The 23,088-nt window shown below is 40.0% G+C and overlaps 1 protein-coding gene and 2 pseudogenes across 1 annotated transcript in view; 1 reads left to right on the top strand and 2 right to left on the bottom strand.

Moving 5' to 3' along the window:
• WDR33 (WD repeat domain 33) overlaps positions 1-23,088 on the top strand; it is a 116,635-nt gene that overhangs the window by 16,144 nt on the left and 77,403 nt on the right. The window lies entirely within an intron of this gene.
• LOC101425207 (dnaJ homolog subfamily A member 1-like) lies at positions 14,704-15,784 on the bottom strand (annotated as a pseudogene).
• On the bottom strand, positions 19,626-20,148 carry LOC101421963 (histone deacetylase complex subunit SAP18 pseudogene; annotated as a pseudogene).

Here is a 23,088-nt window from a genome sequence, read left to right as displayed (position 1 = left end):
AAAAAAAAAAAGAAAAGTAAAAGGTACTGTGATCTTTCTCCTAACTGGGGCTCTCCTGTAGGCCTCCTTTGATCCTTCCTATTAGTGGTTTCTTATGAATTCTTCCAAAGAGATTTTTGGCTGTATTTAGCAAATGTGTTTAGTACAAATGTGTATATATCCCTTTTTTTGCTTTTTACGTAAACACTAGAATTGTATACATTGCTTTGCAATTTTCTTTTTTAACTTAATAGTGTATCTTAGAGATCATAAATAGGAAAACCTCCTATTTATAATGGTTGTATAGTATAGATTAGATAGCTATTTTAACTAGTCCTCTACTGATGGATATTGAGTGGTTTCCAGTCTTTTATTACTGCAAACTAGGTACCATTGAATAACCTTAAATATACATTTGTGTGAGTTTATATGTAGGGATAAACTCACTGAGGTGAAATTGCTGGGTCAAAGAATATATGCACTATCATTGTACGTGTATGATTGTTTTTCACACACCTTATTGACACTGTATTATTTGCTTTTTTTGAGTGATGTTGCTTCTTATGTTTGAGGAGTTGTTCTTTAGCATGAGTGACAAAGGGAATTTAAAATAATTATTTTGTCCCTTTTTGATAATTTTCATGTTACACATTACTGTGTAGTAAAATGTTATGCAGCTTGATGCATACATTATGTAAGGTAAATCCCAAAACCCAGTCATTTAGGGTCCTGTTTGGTATAGGTCAAAATTTTATGAGGAAATACAGTTTTTAGTAATAAAAAAAAAATTTGCCCATCTTCTACAGAGATTATTGTAGTTGACTACATTGTTTTCTTATTCCTCCCTTACCTTGCATATGATAATTTATCTTCCTAAAATTCAAATTTTATCACTTTACTGAAATAATTCACTATTCACATCAGTGAGTTTTTAATGCATTCTGCACTCTTTGGGAATCTGATGAAAGCTGTATACTGTCTTCCCAGAAAATATGTAAATATGTGTGTGCATGTAGAATATTATATGGAATTTCCAGGGGAGGGTGGTTTTGTGTGTGTCTTGATTTCCTTTTGCTCATCTCTGCATCCACAGACCCCAGTTGAGGCCTTCTGCTTTATTTGACAGAATTAAGCTCTAGCAGATGAATTGGCATGCCAGACATATTAGGTTCCAGCTCCAACATATCGACCTAAGTTTCCAGTTTCATCCTCTGCTGCTTCCTCTTCTTCTGACCTGGTCCATGAACCATTTTTTTGTTTTTAACTTTTTAAAAATTGAAGTTTATCATTCATACATGAGCATCCATAAAGAATAAGTTTTTAGTATAAGTTGAACTTACAAAACAAATGTGTATATCATCATACACGATGTAGCAGTTTGATATAATTGATGAATTCCAAAAAGAAATATTGGATTATGCTTGTAGTCTGATCTGTACCTGGGCATGACTGAGTTATGATTAGGGCGTTGAGCCCTCACCCCTTGGTGGGTGGGCACTCACAGATAAAGGCATGGTCAAGAACAGAGTTGAGGGCTTTTAACGTTGGAGTTGTGATGTTGGAGTTTGATGCTGAAGACTTAAACTGGAGCCCTGGGTAGTCAGCACGCAGAGGAAAGAGAAGTGAACCCCAGGAAGGAAGGAAACTTGAAGCCAGGTAAAGCAAGCCCCAGGAACGTAGGAACCCAGGAAGCCCGAACCCTCACAGACATCGTCAGCCATCTTGCTCCAAGTAGACTTTGGTGAGGGAAGTAACTTACGCTTTATGGCCTGGTATCTGCAAGCTCCTACCCCAAATAAAAACCCTTTATAAAAACCAGCCAATTTCAGGTGTTTTGCATTAGCACCCATTTGGTTGACTAATACACAGGACATGAAACACTTAAAAAAGCTTAGTGTTTCCCTTATACTCCTGTTTGCTATTTCCTCTGCCTAGAATTGCTCCCTTTCCCCATTTTCCCCTTTTCCACCTCATATACCCGTCTTTTATCACTTCTCATGCTTATTTGAAAGTGTTCTGTTTTACATCCATGTCCCTGCCATAGATAACATAAAATTTGCCATTTTAATAATTTTTAAGTGTACAGTTTAGTAGCATTAATTGCATTTACAATGATAGGCTGCCATCACCACCATCCATTATCGAAACTTTTTCATCACCCAGAGCAGAAACTCTGAACCTATTGGGCCTTAACTTCCCATTCTGCTTTCTCTCCAGCCCCTGGTAACCTCTAATCCATTTTTCTGCTTCTATGAATTTTTTTATTCTTTTTTTTTTTTTTTTTTCTTATTCTTGATATTTCATATAAGCGGAATCCTGAAATATTTGTCTTTTTGTGTCTGGCTTTTTTCACTCAACATGTTGTCTTCAAGGTCCATGGTGTAGCATGTATCAGAATGTCATTCTTTTTTATGACTAACATTCCATTGTGTGGATAGGCCACACTTTGTTTCTCCATCATCAGTTAATGGACATTTGGGCGGCTTCCTCTTTTTGGCTCTTGTGAATACTGTGAGGAACATTGATGCACAGTACTTCCCATATCATTTTATAATACTTTTTTATTTTTTTATTTTTTATTTATTTAATTCCCCTCCCCTCCCCCGGTTGTCTGTTTTCTGTGTCTTTTTGCTGCATCTTGTTTCTTTGTCCGCTTCTGTTGTCCTCAGCGGCATGGGAAGTGTGGGCCGCGCCATTCCTCAGCAGGCTGCTCCCTCCTTCGCGCTGGGTGGCTCTCCTTATGGGCACACTCCTTGCGCGTGGGGCTCCCCTACGCGGGGGACACCCCTGCGTGGCATGGCACTCCTTGCGCACATCAGCACTGCGCATGGGCCAGCTCCACACGGGTCAAGGAGGCCCAGGGCTTGAACCGCGGACCTCCCATGTGATAGACGGACGCCCTAACCACTGGGCCAAAGTCCGTTTCCCTATAATACTTTTCTTGTAGCCCTTTGTCCTCTTGTGTTATAAGTATGTTGCAAGTCTGAAGGTTTTAAGCAGAGGCAGAGTGGTGGAAAACTTGATATATTTAGAAGGTGGGGAGTAGGTAGTTGGCCACTTTGATGGAAGGTGACAGTTGGGTAAGAAGTAGACTGTTCTTGGCCAAGGGAATGGGTATGTCACCTTGCCTACCCCATCCTCCGGTCTGGAGAGGTGCCCCTGTGACATTCTCCCAGCGCCTTGTAGCCCTTTTTCATAGAGCTTATACTGTACTCTGCCTATGTTTCTATCATTGCTAGGCAGGGAGGGTAAGGGTCGTTCTGTCTTACTCTTACAGCCCTAGCATTAGCACAGTGCCTGTTACTTTGTACAAATTCAGGTGATTGTTGAAATTAATAAAGAGAAAGAGTTTAGGGTGATTAATTTGGTACAAGAACAAAGGGGGATTAGGAAAAACTGAGACGAGGCTTTTCTAGAGCTACTTTATTTGTTTCACTATGTATTTTGTAGTTAAAAAACAGTATAAAAACAAATCAGTATTGGTAAACACAACTGTAAAAAGGGAAATGAAAAAAGTTTAAACTTTTTATTTTGAAAAATTTCAAATTGTACAGAAGTAGAGAATACTCCAGTGCTGATCTATTACCCTCTTTTAACTGTTAGGGCCAGTCTTATTTTTTAAAAAGATTTATTTTTATTTTCCCCACTTTCCTTCCTCCCGCCCTACTGTTTTTGCTGTCTGTGTTGTCTTCACTTCTCATTTTCTCTTCTCTAGGATTCACTGGGATTTGATCCTGGAGACCTCTGATGGGGAGAGAGGTTCCCTGTCACTTGCGCGCCCCTCAGTTCCTAGCTTCTGCTGTGCTTCACCTTGCTTCTCTCCTTGTCTCTCTTTTGATGCATCATCATCTTGCTGTGTGACTCACTTGTGCTGGGCACTGGCTCACCACGTGGGCACTTGAGTGGGCACTGTCTTGCTGGGCGGGCATACCTTCTCTTTTTCACCAGGAGGTCCCAGGGATTGAACTCAGGTCCTCCTGGATGGTAGGCGGAAGCTCTATCACTTGAGCCACAGCCGCTTCCCAGGGCCAGTCTTTTATCTACCCTGCCCACCCAACCCCCACTCCATTATTTAGAGGTAGATACTAGATAACCATGTCATTTTATCTGAAATAAGAAATGACATTTTTTTTCCCTATCTGGTTGTGTCATCATCTTTTTTTCTTTTTAGTGTGTTGCTTTGCCACGTGGGGGCATGTGCCTGTCTTCTCCGTGCAGGTCTGGAATGCCTTTTTCCTTTTTTTTACCAGGAGGTCCTGGGGATTGAACCTAGGTCTTGCATATGGTAAACAGGAGCTCAATTGCTTGAACCACAGTTGCTTCCCAGAAATGAATTTTTAATGGTATTATAATAAAACAGTTTAAGAAAAAATGCTTTCCCTCTACCCCGGTTTATAACAGTGATCATTTAAAACATTTGGTAGATATAGAAAAGTCGAAAAGGTTTAAGAAGAAAATAAAAATCACCCATAATCCAACCTTTCTTCTCTTTTGGTATTTTCTTCCAGACCTTTTTGGGTATATACACTTAAAAAAAATAAGGTGTGTATATATTTATATATACACACACACACAGTAGTCTTACCTTTTTTACTTAATATTTTATTTTCCAAGATCATGAAACGTTCTTTAAAAACAACCAACTTTTTGGTATTAAAAGTAGATCTGAAGAATGCAAAAAACAAAGCAAAACTTTTTCTCAGGTAAGTCTTATCAAGGTATACCACGTAAGTGTTTACTAGAGAACAGGATGTTCACTATGATTCTAATATATTACTCTTAAGATGTTACCTTAAGGTATTAAAAATTTCAGACATGCAGAAAAATTAAAACAAAGGTACAGTGAACACTATATACTTACCTCTTAGGATCAACATTTGTAAAAATTTGCTGTATTTGCTTTTCTCTCTGTACATGAATATAAATATGTACATATATACATGTGTGTGCATCTGTATGTACATAGGTATATATTGAACCATTTGGAAGGTAAATTGCAACTATCACAATGCATATAATAGCACATCTAAGAAAATTAACTAAGTTTCTAATATCTAATATCTCCTCTATATGCTAAAAGTCTTATAGTTGTTTTTTTCAAACCAGGATGTAATCAAGCTTCACATGTTTCATATGGTATGTCTCTGATCTTTTAAGATGGAACAGTATTCTTTTTTTTGTTTTTCATACATACACTTTTTGAAGAGTTCTGGCCACTTGTCTTATAGTATTCCATATTCTGGGTATTTTTGATTGTTTGCTAGGGCTGTTTAAGCTTTCCTCTGTCTTGGTTTTTCTGTGAATTGAAGTTAGCATTGAAGGCTTGGGTAGATACTGATCAAACATTTTTGACAATATATTATAAGTGGATGTGGGGTAACTTCATATTGTTACAAATCAGGAGGCACATAAGGTCAGGTTGCTTATTGATGGGAAGTTTGATCATTTGGTTGAGGTGGTACCAGTCAAAGCTCACCACTTTAGAGGTTGGTTTTTTGGTTAATACTTTAGAATCAGGAATTTATAATCCTACTTTCCAACAACTACTCATCCAGGAGGCACTGATGATGCTTATCTGAGAAAAAAGGACTTGTGTGTGTGTGTTTCTGCATTCTTAACTGGAAAGGGGCATTTAGAAAGAATGGCTTTTTTTAAAAGGCGGTACTGGGAATTGAACCCAGGACCTTGTACATGGAAATCAGGCACTCAGCCACTTGAGCTACATCTGCTTCCCAAGAATGGCATTTTTTAAATTAGAAAGAATAGCGTTTGGGAAAAATACTGTCCTAATCACTTTTTTTTTTTTTTTTAACCTAGCTTTGGCAAACTATTTAAGCAAATCTGCTCCAGTTTTTTATCTTGGGAAGCAAAAGAACTGCCCCCCCCCCTCCGATGATTCAGACTTTAACTCTAGGTTTTCACTATTTCTAGGGTCGTGGCTCAAGAACAGTGCTATGCAACATGTGTTCCACAGACCTATCCAAGAAATGCTAAATCAGAATCTTTAGGGTGGAGTCTAGGAATTAGTGTTTGAACAGCTCTTCAGGTGATCCTTACTTATCCTTTGGAGATTCACTGCTGTAGCTATCACTCTTCTACCCTTCACCCCATTTTATCTAGATTAAATCTGGGAACGTGTATTGACTACTTATACTTCTTGATATTATAAGAGACTTTTTTTTTTAAGATTTAATTTATTTCTCCCCACCCCCTCATTGTTTGCATTTGCTGTGTCTGTCTGTTGTGTGCTGGTTTTCTTTTTAGTAGGCACTGGGAACTGAGCCCAGGACCTCCCGTGTGGGAGAGTGGTACCTATTTGCTTGAGCCACTGCTGTTCCCTGCTTTGTGGTGTCTCTCCTTATGTTTTTCTTCTTGTGTCTCGTTGAGTCATCTTGTTGCATCATCTTGCCATGCTGGCCCATCGCATCAGCTGTCTATCTTGCTTGTCTTCTTTAGGAGGCACTGGGAACCAAACCTGGGACCTCCTGTGAAGTAGGTGGGAGCTCACTTGCTTGAGCCACATATGCTTCCCATAAGAGACTTTATTTCCATGTTTAGTTCATGATAGAAAACCTGTTTTTGCAGAGTGATTCTCTTTTAAGGACTCAGGTTGTTACAAGATAGAACTTCCCCTGGGAAGTGGACTTGGCCCAATGGATAGGGCCACATGGGAGGTCTGCGGTTCAAACCCCGGGCCTCCTCGACCCGTGTGGAGCTGGCGCATGCGCAGTGTTGATGCGCGCAAGGAGTGCCCTGCCACACAGGGGTGTCCCCCCTGTAGGGGAGCCCCACGTGCAAGGAGTGCGCCCCATAAGGAGAGCCGCCCAGCGTGAAAGAAAGTGCAGCCTGCCCAAGAATGGCACTGCACAAACGGAGAGCTGACACAGCAAGATGATACAACAAAAAGAAACAGAGATTCCCGGTACTGCTGATAAGGATAGAAGTGGTCACAGAAGAACACACAGCGAATGGACACAGAGAGCGGACAACGGGGGGGGGGGGGGGGGGGGAGAAATAAATAAATCTTTAAAAAAAAAATTTAAAGCTTTAACCTTTATTATTCCAGCAAGGACTCGGTGCTAGCTTTTATTAATAAAATTATTTCTTCCACCCTCTTAGTTTCATAGTTAAGGATTTTCATTTTGCTGGTGCATCTAGATTTAGAAGTGGATCCGTTGTTTATTCCTTTTCCTGTTCAGTTTATTTATTTAAAACTAGCCAGCTTTCTAGTCAGTGTCTGGATATGGGATCATCTCCCCCCCCCCCCTTCGGTGAATGTCCCTATATTTATTTATTTATTTATTTTTATAATTTTTAATTTTTTTTTATTTTTAAAGAAGCTTTAGATTACATAAATGTTACATAAGAAATATAAGGTATTCCCATATGCCCCTCTCCTTCCCCCTCCTATGCTTTCTCACATTAATGTCTTTCATTAGTTTGGTACCTTTGTTAAATTGATGAACCCATATTGAATAAATTGAATAAATGATTTCCTGTTGCTTTTAACCTTTCCAGGGTTGCCCAAAGAAGTATTTTCAATTGCAAATCAAGCCTATTTGAAACCGTCATTTGCCTTCTGTGTCTTAAAACATGAGGCATATCTCTTGCTGGACAGTTAAGAGAGCTATTATTTTCAGTGCCTTTTTAAAAATAGCTGTCCGGGGAAGGACTGCATGTCTCTGTGAGTCTCATGGGTTGTTCTCCTACCCTAAAATACAGATTTCATGTATGCCATGCATGTTCTGTATTTTAAGTTAGACCATCCCAAATATCCAATCAGATTTGATCAAGAGTCTTTACTCCTTTGATGCAGATTCAGACAAAAGTTGCTGTTCTGTGAACAAATATTCTTCAATTAGCATAGATTATTTTAAATTATTTTTTAAATTTTGAAATAATTTTAGGCTTACAGAAATTTTGCAAAAAATAGTACAGAGGGAAGCGGATGTGGCTTAAGTTGTTGGGTTCCCATCTACCATGTGGAGGGTCCTGGGTCGGTTCCCTGTGTCTCCTGGTGAAGGCAAGCAGGCTGGTGCTGTGGAGAACTGGCCCATGCCACAGTGAGCTGGCCTTCACCGTGAGCTGATAACAACAAGATGACGCAACAAAAAGATAAAGACAAGGAGAGATGCAGCAAAGCCAGGGAGCTGAGGTGGCTCCAGCAGTTGAATGCCTCTCTCCCATGTCTGGGGTCTTCCAAGCAGGCACAGAAGAATGAATGCACTGTGAATAGACACAGACGACAGTGAGCACAGGTGGCAAGCGTGGGGGATAAATTAAAAACAAACAAATAGTACAGAGTTCCGCTATATCTTATCCAGCTTTCCCTAATGTTAATGTTTTAGGTAACCATAGTACAAATACCAAACCAAGGCTTTAACATGGGTATGATGCTGCAGACTTTATTGAGATTTCACCTGGTTTTCCATTTCCTTTTTCTGACCAAGGACTTAAACCATGATCCTCATTACATTTTGGATTTTCACCAGTAGTAAGATATATCGATATTATGAGCTAGAAAGAAAGACCGAGGAATCATCAGAGATTGGAAGAAGCTAAGTTTTACTTGTGTTTCATGATCTTAATACTTTTGGGGGGTACTGGTCAGTTATTTTGTAGAATGTTTCTCAATTTGAGTTTTTTTTTAATTAGAGTAAGCTAATGCATTTTTGGCAGGAATACCACAGATTAAAAATTTTCAGTGATTGTTTAAGAAACAATTATTTAGATATACTAATTAATTTATTTAGTCATTGCCCTATGGTTTAGCTTGTAACCCCTTTGCAAAACAGAATTGTTTTAGATTGCCTATGTGGATCTTTATGAAATCATAGAATAGCTTTTTGAAATTTATAGATACATAAAATACTTTGGGAAATGAGCAGTTTTCACATGGTTTAAAAACAAACTGTTTCTTGAATATTAAATTCAAGACTGTAAGTTGTCAACAGTCTGTGGTTTAAAACTTTTAAACATTGAGTGATATGAAAGATCTTTATTCCTGTTCCCTCATTTTAGAGCGCTAGTGAACAAGGACCCAGAGATGTCAAAAGATCTCTCCAAGGTGGGAAAGTACCAGTAGTCTCAGATTCTCTTGTTCATTGTTCTTTGCATTCCAGTGGTGTTTATACTTCCTTTCTGCCCTAGGCTTAATGGGTTTTGTCCAGCGGTCATAAGTAGTAGTGGTGAGAGTGACACAGCTTTGCTGTACATCTTGAACTTGAATCTTTTTTTTAAAAAATTAATTAATTAATTATTTCTCTCCCCTTTCCCCCACCCCGGTTGTCTGTTCTCTGTGTCTTTTTGCTGCGTCGTCGTCTTTGTCCGCTTCTGTTGTTGTCAGTGGCACGGAAATCTGTGTTTCTTTTTGCTGCGTCATCTTGTTGTGTCAGCTCTCTGTGTGTGCAGCGCCATTCCTGGGCAGGCTGTACTTTCTTTCACGTTGGGTGGCTCTTCTTATGGGGCGCACTCCTTGCACGTGGGGCTCCCCCACGTGGGGGACACCCCTGCGTGGCATGGCACTCCCTGCGCGCGGGCCAGCTCCACACAGGTCGAGGAGGCCTGGGGTTTGAACCGCGGACCTCCCATGTGGTAGACGGATGTGCTAACCACTGGGCCAAATCCGCTGCCAAATCTTTTTTTTTTTAATATATTTTTTATTGAAGTGTATCATTCATACCTGAGCATACATAAAATAAACATGTACCGTAAAAGTTGCGAACTTACAAAATGAACTTGATTCTAGGTTGTGACTTGAAGAAAAATTCTGCTGAAAGAGATTAAAAGAGACAAAATCCTTGCACTGTACCATCCATTTCTGTTATTTTTCCTTATGAGTAAGTGCTGGCTGGAGGCAGATGTGGTTCAAGCATTTGGGCTCCTGTCTACCATATGGGAGGTCCAGGGTTCAATTCCTGGGGTCTCCTGGTGAAGACAAGCTGGCCCACGCGGCGAGCTTGCCTGAGTGGAGAGCTGGCCCACGCAACTATCTGACTGGAGCAGAGAGCTAGTCTGCATAGGAGCGCTGGCCCATGCACTCCCAGCAAGCTGGCCCGAGCGGAGAGCTGGTGCAGCAAGGTGATGCAACAAAAAGACATAGGGGAAGCGGATTTTGCTCAGTGGATAGAGTGTCTTCCTACCACATGGGAGGTCCAGGGTTCAAACCCAGGGTCTCCTGACCCGTGTGATGAGCTGGCCCATGCTCAGTGCAGATGCGCACAAGGAGTGCCATGCCTCACAGGGGTGTCCCCCGTGTAGGGGAGCCCCATCTGCAAGGAGCGCGCCCAGCATGAGAAAAGTGCAGCCTGCCTGTGAGTGGCACTGTACACTTGGAGAGCTGATGCAGCAAAAGAGACACAGATTCCCAGTGCCACTCACAAGAATACAGGCGGACACAGAAGAACACACAGAGAATGGACACAGAAAGCAGACAGCTGGGCAGGGGGAGTGGGGAAGGGGAGAGACATAAAAAAAATAAAAAAGACATAGGAGTGCCAGTAAGAGATGCAGCAGACAAAGAAGCTGAGGTGGCACAAGAGATTGAGTACCTCTCTCCCACTCGAGAAGGTCCCAGGATTGTGTCCTGGTGCTGCCTTAAGAGAAGACACACAGACACAGAATGCACAGCAGATGGACACAGAGAGCAGACAACAAGGAGGGGGAAGAAATAAGTATAAATCTTAAAAAAAAAAAAGTTCTGGCAAGTGTTTTGAGCACATGGAAACAATAAACAGGTTTTCCCTTTTAAGCTATGCCTTTTAATCTAGAATCCAAACAACTAAAATGTAGACTGAAATCAGTACTGTTTGAATTTTATTAGGATATAATTAAAGATAATAAAAAATGTCTGACGGTAGAACATTTAATGAAATAATGCCATAGCCACTTAGTGGAATATTAGGAAGTGGTTAAAAGCATTTGCAAAGAATTTTGTTATGGGAAGAATGCTTAGGCTGTATTTACTAAGTGAAAAAAAATCAGAATAAAAAAATAATAGATTTCAAAGTTGTGCATATAGTTACCTAATGGTGATACATTTCTTCCTCCCCCTTCTCTTTTTTCCTCTTTTTCCAGAGGAAAACATGAATTGTTTTTACAGTGGACCAGGTCTTTAAAATTATGCAAATTATGTTTGGGCAATACAGATTTGGCTTACATTGTATACAATGTGTGCTAATCAGTGCGCATAATAATGTGACACTAAGGAAAAATAGGATCTTAAGTGTTTCTAATAGAGAAAGACTAAATTATGTATAACATGCTTTTAACTTATTCAACAAATACCTATTGGACTTACTATGAGCTGGTGACAAAATGAATAGTCCTTGCTTATATTGTAGTGGGATAAGACATAATAAGCGTTTGAGAAGTGCTGCACAAGAGCGTAATGTAGGTACCTCTTTGGTGGTCTTAAAGGCATAATTAACAGGGACCTGAAGGATGAGAGAGAGCCAGCCATTAAAGAACCTAGACATTTGAGGAGTGTGACAGGAGATAGCTTGATAATAGATTTAAGGAAAGGAAGGGGTGCCAGTTTGACTGGAGCATGATGAATAAGGATGGGGGACACAAAAATGAAGCTGAAGAGTTTGGATCTTACTGTAAATGCATTTTATTTTGTTTACATACTTGAAAATTAATGGTGTATATGTGGTATATGTGGGTTTCAGTCCAGTTTTTTACTTAACCAGAGTACTTCATCTTATAATTGTCATCTGGCTTTTTAGTATAAAAGTTTTCAAAAACACAAAAGATTAGAGCAGGATATAGTGAACACCTGTATGTTGTCTACTGCATTGAGCTTTTGCTAACTTTTTGCCTTAATTACTTGATATGCTTTTCTAATTTTTTTTGCTGATCTCTTTGAAAGATGTAGACTCCTAAAAATGTCATTGAACATCAGGTGTAAGAATATTTTTTCTAAATAATCACAAGACCATTATCACATATAAAGAAATTAATAATAATTATTAAATATTAACATATTCTTTATTTTACCTAATGGCTCAAAATTTTCTTCATAACTAAAAAAAACCAGGATATCATCAAATTCTCCCAACCCTTTTTCCATTAGCTTTTTGAATTTTCTAGGCTGTCTTATGGAGTGTCTTTTGTGTGTGCTGTGATTTTGTTAATTTGTTCTGTCTCTTCTGTATTTCCTTTAAATTGGAGAATAGCTCTAGTGACGTAACTAACTTGTTTCACGTTTATGGATTAGGAAATGTATTACAGGTTTGCCTGCCTGACAAATTGATAGCCTTGGTTTAAAGATTGGGCCATCAGGATATCAGAGCCTGATGGGTATTAAAAGATCTTATTATATAACTTTCTTCCTTTGTACAGATTTCATACTCACTGTCATTATCCAGAGTCTTCTGAGTTATTAGTAGCATGCATTTTGGGAATGGAAAGAATTGCTGAAGCACATGGGAAAAGATAGCAGTTCTTTGGAAGTTTATTTCCCATTTAAAACTAATTTTGGTTAAAAGTATTTTACATAGACTCTAGATACTAGGCTTATGGTTGTTTTTTCCCTAAACAGTAGAACAGTGAACCTGATTTTCAGTTAGTCTCCAGAAATACTAGATTGGGCTTAATTCTCCATTTAGCATGTATGTGATTCTTCAAGCTTATAGAACTTCCAGATAAAAACGATTCCAGATTTTTGGTTGAAAACTTAATCCTATGTAGGATTAGCAACTGAATTTCTATTTTTGCCAGTTATAAATTAATACTATGTAATCATGAAAGGAGATTCATTAGACCCCTGATTGCTTTAGAAAGATGATAAATACACTATATAGGGAAGAGGACTTGGCCCAGTGGTTAGGGCATCCGTCTACTACATGGGAGGTCCGTGGTTCAAACCCCGGGCCTCCTTGACCCATGTGGAGCTGGCCCATGCGCAGTACTGATGTGCGCAAGGAATGCCGTGCCACGCAGGGGTGTCCCCCGCATAAGGGAGCCTCACGTGCAAGGAGTGCGTTCCCTAAGGAGAGCCGCCCATCGCGAAAGAAAGTGCAGCCTGCCTAAGAATGGCGCCGCCTGCTCGGAGAACTGACGCAAGATGATGCAACAAAAAGAAACACAGATTCGCGTGCCGCTGACAACAACAGAAGCGGACAAAGAAGAAGATGCAGCAAATAGACACAGAGAACAGACAGCTGGGGTGGGGGGGAGGTGAGGGGGAAGGGGAGAGAGCTAAATAAATAAATCTTAAAAAAAAAAATACACTATATACTTGAATGGAAAAAACATATGTATTTTTTTCTCTTCCCCCCTCCACTACCCTGCTGTTTTTTTGGTGTCTGTGTCCATTTTGGTGTCTGTGTCTGTATCTATTTCTCTTTTTTTTTGTCTTCTCTCTCCACTAGGATTCACAAGGATTTGATCCTGGGGACCTCTGATGTGGAGAGAGGTTCCCTGTCAATTGCACCACCTCAGTTTCTGGTCTCTGCTGTGCTTCACCTTGATTCTTGCCTTTTTCTCTCTCATTGTGTCGTCATCTAGCTGTGTGACTCACTTGCACAGGCACTTGCTTACCACACGGGCACTTGGCTTGCTTCGTGGGCACTTGGCTTGCCACTTGGGCACTGGACCACGGAGGCACTCGGCTTGCCACGAGGGCCCTCGTGTGGACACTCGGCTTGTTGTGTGGACCCTTGGCTCACCACGTGGGCACTTGGCTTGCTGCGTGGGTACCCACATGGGCGCTCAGCTTGCCATGTGGGTGGGTGCTTGGCTCGCCGTGCAGGCACGCTTTCTCTCTCACCAGGAGGCTCCAGCGATCGAACCCACGTCCTCCCATATGGTAGGCAGAGGCCTTATCACATGAGCCGCATCCACTTCCCAAAATGTTTTTTTTTTCTTTGTAATCAGTGTATTAAGGAGACATTCATAGATTTCAAGAATCGCTTAAATTCTGATACCCAGATTTAAGCATGTGAACAATATGATGACTTTTAAACATACAATTAAAGCTATTCATCATAATTTGCTAGACTACCAACATTAAATTACAGTTACTTTGGAGCATAAGTTAAATGGTTTAAAGTGAGCCTAATGAACCTATTTTCCTATCTCATACATACAAACTTCTCCATGTAAATTTCTCAACTTAACTTCTAAGTTACCCAACTTCTACAGTCAGAACTTGGGGCTTATCATGGTCCAAAGAGAAGGGGTGGGGGTGGGGGAAAAAAGTAGCCAGGATTGAGCCAAGTATGTAGATGGCACAGAAGGGAATGCAGCTGTCAAAGTGCATGCCCCTTCAAGCAGCAGCATATGATGATAAACCCCTTCTTAGAAAGCTATCATTTCTATTACTGATAAGACTAAATTATATACTGTACCATCTTCAAACAACATTTGAGGCCACAGAATAACTGCAGAAGCATTTCAACAAATCCCACTTAATACAGGTAACTATACAGACCAACACTTCTCTGCAAACTTTTCCTGATTGCCAGTTAAATATAGTTTTAATTTCATAGTTAACAATGAAGTCAATACACATATACCTATAACCTAGCAAAATTCACTCTAAGCTTGTCCACAAATACAGCGAAAAACAATGATAAGATATGACCTAACAAATGCTAATGGTTTTTTTTCTTAAAGTCATTTTTTTTTTTTTTTTTACAAGTATTAAACTTCATCTTGCACACTGAAGTCACCATACATACAGGGCAAAGTTGGAGCTTTTGTATTTGAGTTTATTCTTCATTTAACTTTTAAAACACTGTTATAGTTGAAAAAATAAAAACGATAGCAAGTAGTGAGCATATTATGAGACAGTTTATCAGGAGAGAGAAATCCATTCTCAGGAAAGTTTACCTTAAATTGGATGATGAGGTGACCCTTTTCACACGGCCTATGATAAATTGGCATGCCTTCGTTTGGCACACACTTGATATCTCCATGCTTGACAGTCTGACCTGAATGAGAGGTGATGACTATGGTTCGGTTATCAAGAGTGTATATTGGCCTTTGGAAGCCACATAATGCTTCAACCAACTGTATGTCCATACACATGAAAAGGTCTTCTCCTTGTCTAGTAAACAAACAGCGTGATCCTTCTGATCTAAAACGATGATATCTCCAGGCTCCAGTCCTGGCTCTTGTCTCCTTCACCATGGAATGTTATCTTCTGGCCATCTTTCATACCTTTATCAATATGAACTTCTAGAATCTTCTCTCGAACTATCTTCCTTCCATTGCACCTTTTACATCTATCCTTAGGGCTGATGCGTTCCCCATGGCCCTGGCACTCCATGCATACAGACTGAATCTGCTGAACCATCCCTGGTCCTATCTGATGAATTCTTATTTGCATTCCAGTACCTCAGCAACTAGGGCAGCACTCTACTGCTCCTTTCTTAGCATCTCAGCCTTCACATTTATCACAAATCACATTCTTTTGCAGAGCTAGTTTTCTAGTCGCACTGTTATATAAATCTTCTAAAGTTACCGAGAGCTGATGTACAACATTTTTACCTGTCCTTTCTCTCTGCATCCTTCCACCACCTCCAAAAAACATATCAAAGATGTCCATGGGGGAGCCAAAATCCCCACCTGCTCTACCCTCTTTGATGGCCTGTTCTCCTCCTTTGTCATATAATTCTCTTTTCTTTGCATCAGAAAGCACTTCATAAGCTTGAGAAATCTTACACTTCTCTCCCTCATTTGGATTCTTATTAGGGTGGTACTTCAAGGCTAGTTTCCTGTAAGCCTTTTTCAACTCTTTCTGGGTGGCATTGGTTTTGACCCCCAAAATATCATAGTAAGTGGTTTCTTTCACCATTTTATACAGCCGGTGAGGGGTGAGGGGGCCGAGGCCAGTGAGGGGGCCGAGGCAGGTGAGGGGGAGCGGGAAGGAGCACTTCGCTGTGCACAGCTCAGGCAGCCGCCACTCCTCCGCCTCTTACCGAGCGTTCTGGAAAGTTCCCAAAATGTTTTCTTAAAAAAGAAAATACCTCCTAATTCTGGCTTCTAGATCTCAAGTTGATTGAGAAGGATGAAATTTCAGTGTTGCAATTAGATTTTTAAAAAATCAATTTTATTGATACATATTAATAAAGCTTAAATCCGTCCAGAGAGTACAATCATTAGCATTCAGTATAATTACATAGTTCTGCGTTCATTTTTAGAGCATTTTCATTATTCCAATAATGACAACAACTCATCATCTCTCAATTTCTCTATGCTTCCCCTGCCATACTTAGCTGTTTCTATCTCTTTAGTTTATTTGTATTTATATTTTGTAAAAGCAATCTTATATATGCAGTATCACCCATATTGGTATTTTACATGAGGTTTCACTATGTTATAAAGACCCATGTTACATTTTTTAGCTTTCCTTCTAGTAATATACATGATCTTAGACTTACCCTTTCTTTTTTTAAAAAACGATTTTATCTATCTATCTGTCTATCTCCCTCCCTCCCTCCCTCTCCTCCCCACCCTGTTGTCTGCTCTCTGTGTCCATTTGCTGTGTGTTCTTCTCTGTCTGCTTGCATTCTTGTCAGGGGGCACCAGGAATCTGTGTCTCTCTTTGTTGTGTTATCTTGCTGCATCAGCTCTCTGTGTGTGCAGCACCCCTCCTGGACAGGCTGCGCTTTTTCTCACGTGGGGCAGCTCTCCTTGCGGGGGTGCACTCTTTGCATGTGGGGCCCCTACGCGGGGGACACCCCTGTGTGGCATGGCACTCCTTGTGCGCATCAGCACTGCACGTGGACCAGTTCACCACAGGGGTTGGGAGGCCCTGGGTTCGAACTCTGGACCTCCCATATGGTAGGCGAACGTTCTGTCAGTTGAGCCAAATCCCTTTCCCTAGGCTTAGCCTTTCAACCACTCTCATACGCATGTAATAGATCTGGTAGTTACAAACACTGTGATTTGCTCTCACCATTTCTATTCATTTCCAAAGATTTACAGACAGTCTTTTTTACCAGTTCTGCACAGATTAACCCTCAATTGGATTTTTTTTTTTCCCCAGCCAAATCACTTTATTTTAAACTACTGGGAGAATAATCAAATTACAGAACTCTTCTTGTTAATGAGTTCATAACATATAAAAAATTGTTTTACAGAGGTCTTTCATTTATTTCTACCTTCTTATATTGATCTGTACGGTACATCCCAATTTTTCCCCTACAAATATGAGGATAATCATGGCTCCTTTTCAAAAAATTAGATCCAAATTTTATGGCTCAGAACTCAAGTCTGTCTTATCTAAATGAATAATTTAAGGAGTAAAATAGAAAATAGAAGAGTCCATGCTTGTCTCTGTTATTTGTTAACTTCCTTTGCAGTAGATACCAATTCCACAAGATCATCAGATTTTTAATGGTTGCTTTTATATGTACAAGATAAAACTAATGCAATTTTACTTTGCAAATCACTGCTAGTACTTTTTTTTTCATGTTGAAACATAGGTTTTTGATTTGTAATAGACTAAAAGCAATTAGGCTACCCTCAAGAATTACTATTAGATTCCACCAGTGACATACTGCCATACTCTTTATAAACTTTAAAACAAGATGTAACAGAGAAGTGTAACTTCTCTCCCCTTCCCCCCCTGTCCACTTGTCTGCTCGCTCTGTCCATTCACTGTGTGTTCTTCTATGACCGCTTCTGTCCTCATTAGCGGCATGGGAACCTGTGTTTCTTTTTGTTGCATCATCTTGCTGTGTCAACTCTCCATGTGTGCTGCACCATTCCTGGGCAGGCTGAACTTACGCCCTGGGCGGCTCTCCTTACGGGGTGCAATCCTTGTGTGTGGGGCTTTCCTACGCGGGGGACACCCCTGCGTGGCGCGGCACTCCTTGCGTGCATCAACACTGCGCACGGGCCAGCTCCACATGGGTCAAGGAGGCCCGGGGTTTGAACCACGGACTTCCCATGTGGTAGACAGACGCCCTATCCATTGCGCCAAATCTACTTCCCAGTACAATGGAGTTTTGAGTAAATGCCAATTTTTGGTAAATAGGAGATATTGTTACTTGCATGGTAAGCCGTATCCCAAGCACTTTATAATTATTTACTCTTCACAACCCTAAGGGCTGTTAATTCTGGTTTACAAATTACTAAAAAAGGAAAAAGCAATTGATTCAAGTAAGTAGTTCACATTGCAGAACTAGGGGTACCCTAAGGATTTCAATCTTTAGCCCCACTTGTTGATCTTAACTATGTACTATATTGCTTCTTGAGCCAAATAGTTTATGCATTCGCAAAACTTAAATACATAGCAGCTCCAACACAGAGCAGAGAGTGTGAATATTCCCTACTTATTCAAGCTGGCCTCATCCCTGGCTCTTATTTGGTCTAAATAAAATTACACTTTCATCTCTCCCTCCATTTTCAGATCCTCTGCAAGGTAAACCTTTCTACTCATTCCTGTATTCTCACCCTTGTTTTCTCTGCTGGTTCCTGCCTTCAAAATCCCTTGTTCTCCCATTTTAAACCATATAGAGAGCCCTCATTGTGGTACCTATTCTCCATTCTTCTTTAACCTTTTTATGTCATTTTACCCTAAGATCCAAGGCAGACCAGTCTCCTCTAACAGCTTTTTCAACTTTCCAAAGCTTATACTATCCTGAAATGCCTCACCTGCCTTTAAATGCTACACCTCATTCACATACAATTGTTTTTTCTAACTGCCTACAGTAATGTATACCATAGATGCACGCAATTTAATGCCATCCCAGGGCTTGTTGTGCCCCTTTTAAGCTTAAACACATTCTCCCACCACTTAACAGAAACCCAGTATTCATTAGATTAAACCCTCTTCCCATTCCTCTATTAACTTTCAGACTTGGGCTGATTATAGACATGTATTTAACAATACGAGTTTTCACAGAGTGCTAAGAGTGCTTTTCTTCATATTGTACAGAAGGGCTTTGTATTAGTCAGTCAAAGGGGTGCTGATGCAAAATACCAGAAAGTGGTTGGTTTTTATAAAGGGTATTTATTTGGGGGAGGAGCTTACAGATACCAGGCCATAAAGCATAAGTTACTTCCCTCACCAAAGTCTGTTTTTACGTGTTGGAACAAGATGACTGCCAATGTCTGTGAGTGTTCAGGCTTCCTGGGTTCCTCCCTTCCTCAGGCTTCTTTTTCCTGGGCTCAGGGTTTTTCTCTTCCTGGGACTTCTGTTTCCTCTGTGAGCTTACTTCCCAGGTCCCTAGCGTAAGGCTTTAGCATCAAACTCTAACATTAAAACTCCAACATCTAAAACCCTCAACTCTTGCCTTTTCCAGGTCTTTCATCTGTGAGTTCCCACCCACCAAGGGGTGGGGACTCAGCGCCCTACTGGCACAAGAAGTTTACCTGAGTACTTAATCAAGTAAACTTTTGAATCCAATATAATCTAATATGCCCAGAGGAAAAGATCAGTTTACAAACATAATCTGTTATTTCTTTTTGGAATTCATCAATAATATCAAAACTGCTATAGGCTTGAAACAATATGGACCTTCTCTTAGTATTCATACCATAGCACAGTCAAAATATATCTAAATAGATTCATTAAAATGTGCTCAACAGTTTAGAGGTTTAATCGCAAAAATTAGGTGGGAAAGAATGTGCAATTTTATTTTACATAAGTTAACGAAAAATGCAATCAAGAAATAGTAAATAGAAAGTTAATGTGGTCTCATGTGCCCAGAAGGAGGTGGTGCCTGATTTGGAGGGGTGATTGCTATGTCCAAATAATCGCCTACCTGGAACTTCTGCGGCTGCAGGGTCATGGAATCATTAGTCCCCTTTCTGCCAGATGTGGTACTGCCAATCTCCTTTATTCATAACTAGGTCTCTTAAGATCAGTAAAAAAATTGCAAAATTGAATTGAGTGCCCTTCTGTCAGGTTTCTGGGTAGACTTCTTTTTCTAAACTAGTTAGTTCTTTCAAGGTTGCATTCATCCAGGAGTAGATCTGCGGCTTGGTGGCGGGGATGTTTCCTCGGGAGAACTCATCCACCCTGTGGTGGTAGCTGTTGTTGGTGATGAAGACTCACAGCAGCAGCAGGCATGTCTTCTCGCAGTCGATAGGCTTCTTGGGTTCTTTCTTAATTTCCTCCTGGGTACCGTGCGACTCCACCACCATCTTCCTCCTAAGGCCTGCGAGACGCTCTCTCTGGCCTCCAACAAGCCCGTGACCTGCAGCATGAATGAACAGGGAGTTACAATTAGATTTTTAACACCCCAAATCATTAACTGTTATCTGTCAAACAAATTTCACTTGTTTTTATAATATATTGTACATTGTATAAAATTCCAAAGACACAAAATTAAATTTCCTTTTTCACCCTAAATCATCCATGTTCTTCCCCAGTAGCAGTCATAGGTACTGCTTCTGGTTTATCTTTTCAGAAATGATGTGAACATACAGATAAGCATGTGTTAAAGCATACCACTGCTTCCTTGCCGCTACCCTTCTTCATTCCTTCAGTTGTTGCATCACAACCAGGATAGTGTTTTTTTAATGCAGATTAAACCCATAGTAAGATACCATGGGTCACCTGCTAGAATGGCCAAGTAACAAAATAAATTTTAGAAACTGAGGACTATTCCCAAGTATTGGTGAGGAAAATGGAGCAACTGGAACTTTCATACATTGGGAATGCACAATGGTACAGCTGTTTTGGAAAACAGTTCAGCAGTTTCCTATAAGGTTAAAATAAGTTTACCATATGACCAAGCAGTCTCAATCCTAGGTATTTATCCAAGACAAATGAAAACTTATGTTCATACAAAAACCTACATGTGAATGCTTATAACAGTTTTGTTTAAATTGCCCCAAACTGGAAACACCCCAAATATCCCTTAGCTGGTGAATTAGGATACACAAAATGTGGTACTGCCATAGAAGGAAGTACTTTCCAGCAATAAAAAAGAGCAGATTAATGATACTTGTGACAACTTACATGTAATGCATTATACTAAATGAAAAACGCCAGACTCAAAAGGCTACACAGACAAAACTATAGTTATGGAAAACAAATCAGTGGTTTCCAGGAATCAGAGGTAGTAGTAGGAAATAGCTATAAAAAGGGGCAGCATGAGTGAGTGTTTGGGGGTGATGCAGCTATTTTGTATCTTGATTGTGGTCATGGTTACATGAGTCTGTGCATTTGTTAAAACTCAAAAGTGCACATCAAAAGGTCAATTTTATTGTGTGTAACTTTAAAAATGAGGTTAAAAGAATGAGAAACCATGGCATTCAGACTTGGGTATATGACAGAATTTTTTTTTTTTTTTTGAAAATGAGGGATGGGAACCTCTTCAAGGAAAATTGTCAGTATTTGTTGTCACTGATAAAAATTTGAATTTTCAGGCAAAGTTAGAATTTTGGGAAACTATCTGCCACCCTGAGGTTGACGGTTTCAGTATTTAGTAACTTTCTTGGTAAGACCAATGATGGTATTTTCCAAATGATCAGTGTGTGATGTTACAAAATCATGCTTTGGTAAAAGATAAACCATTGGAAACCCCACCCCCCCCATTTTAACCACTTTCATATGTACAATTCAGTGATATTAATTACATTTACAGTATTGTGCTACCATGACCCATGACTACCATCCATTGCCAAGACTTTCTCATCACCCCAAGCAGAAACTATGTATTAGGCAATAACTAACTCCTTATTCAAGCTAATGGATTTTTTTTAAGGTTTATTTTTTATTTATCCCCCCCCAGTTGTCTCCTCTCTGTGTCCATTTGCTGTGTGTTCTTCTGTGAAGAAACTGCACCACTTCTATCCTTATCAGCGGCATCGGGAATCTGTGTTTCTTTTTGTTGTATCATCTTGTTGTGTCAGCTCTCAGTGTGTGCGGCACCATTCTTGGGCAGGCTACATTTTCTTTCACGCTGGTTGACTCTCCCCACGGGGTGCACTCCTTGCACGTGGGGCTCCCCTACACGGGGGACACCCCTGCGTGGTGTGGCACTCCTTGCGCACATCAGCACTGCGCATGGGCCACCTCTACACGGGTCAAGGAGGCCCGGGGTTTGATCGCGGACCTCCCATGTGGTAGACGGGCGCCCTATCCATTGGGCCAAGGACTGCTTCCCAAACTTTAATGTAGCAGAGTACAAAAAGTTTATTGGTGTGATTTCTGATGTCACATTGCAATTAACCTTTAATAAACTACTTGTCAAGTTCCATTGTAGCATCAAAGAAGAGTATACATCTGAGAAGACTTCTCATTGTTCTTCCCTTTTTCAAATAATATATCTGCATGAGTCTGGATATTATATTTTTCATTAACTTCAACCAGATTAGCATATAGCAACAGATTGAATGCAGATGCAAACATGAGAATTCAGCTGTTTTCAATTAAGCCAGACATTAAAGAGATTTGCAGAAATGTAAAACAATGCCACTGTGCTCATTAATTATTATGAATTAATTTTAATGAATTATTTAAAAATTTTTCAGTTTTGATTTCTAATGTTGCAGTTATCTATAGATATAAATAAATGTCCCAGTAAACAAAACTTTTGGGGTGGTTCTCAAATTTTAAGAGTAAAGGGGTTTAGAACTGCCGTAGAAAACTGTTTCAGAAGTGACTTTCCCAAGTTTCTTACTTAAATCTACACTTGAGAATCACCTGGGACTTTTAAAAATCCCCATACCAGTTACTTCAGATTGGAGACAGGAGCCAGGCATTATTAGGTGGTGTTTTAAATTTTTTTATATTTAAAACAATTCCTAGTTTAAGCAGATGACTTAGACTCAAACCCTTATCTTTGAATACTTAGTTCCTTTTTTGGGAGGTCACTTTCTCACTTATTTGGAAAACATGCAATAGTTTTGTCCACTTGTACAAAGGTGAATTCAGTGAGAATTAGTTTGCCCAGTTCTTACTTGGTGAAATAGTTAATAAATTAGCATATGATTCAGTTAAAAAGAAAAGGTACAAAAATAGGAAAACCCTTTTGCTTTGCATGCTGATGAAAGGGAGAAAACACACCCAGTAACCTTTGACTTTAATCTCCATGAAACCCATTGAAGATAAAATTTTCTCTATCCCAGGATCACACTGTTAAAATACTGATCTAAGAGTTGTTACTCTCTAATTAATACGACAGGTAGATTTGTGGT

The sequence above is a fragment of the Dasypus novemcinctus genome, chromosome 7, assembly GCF_030445035.2.
Source record: "Dasypus novemcinctus isolate mDasNov1 chromosome 7, mDasNov1.1.hap2, whole genome shotgun sequence".
Lineage (NCBI taxonomy): Eukaryota > Metazoa > Chordata > Mammalia > Cingulata > Dasypodidae > Dasypus > Dasypus novemcinctus.
Note: the sequence above shows the minus strand (reverse complement) of the source record. Positions and strands in the feature narration are given on the sequence as shown.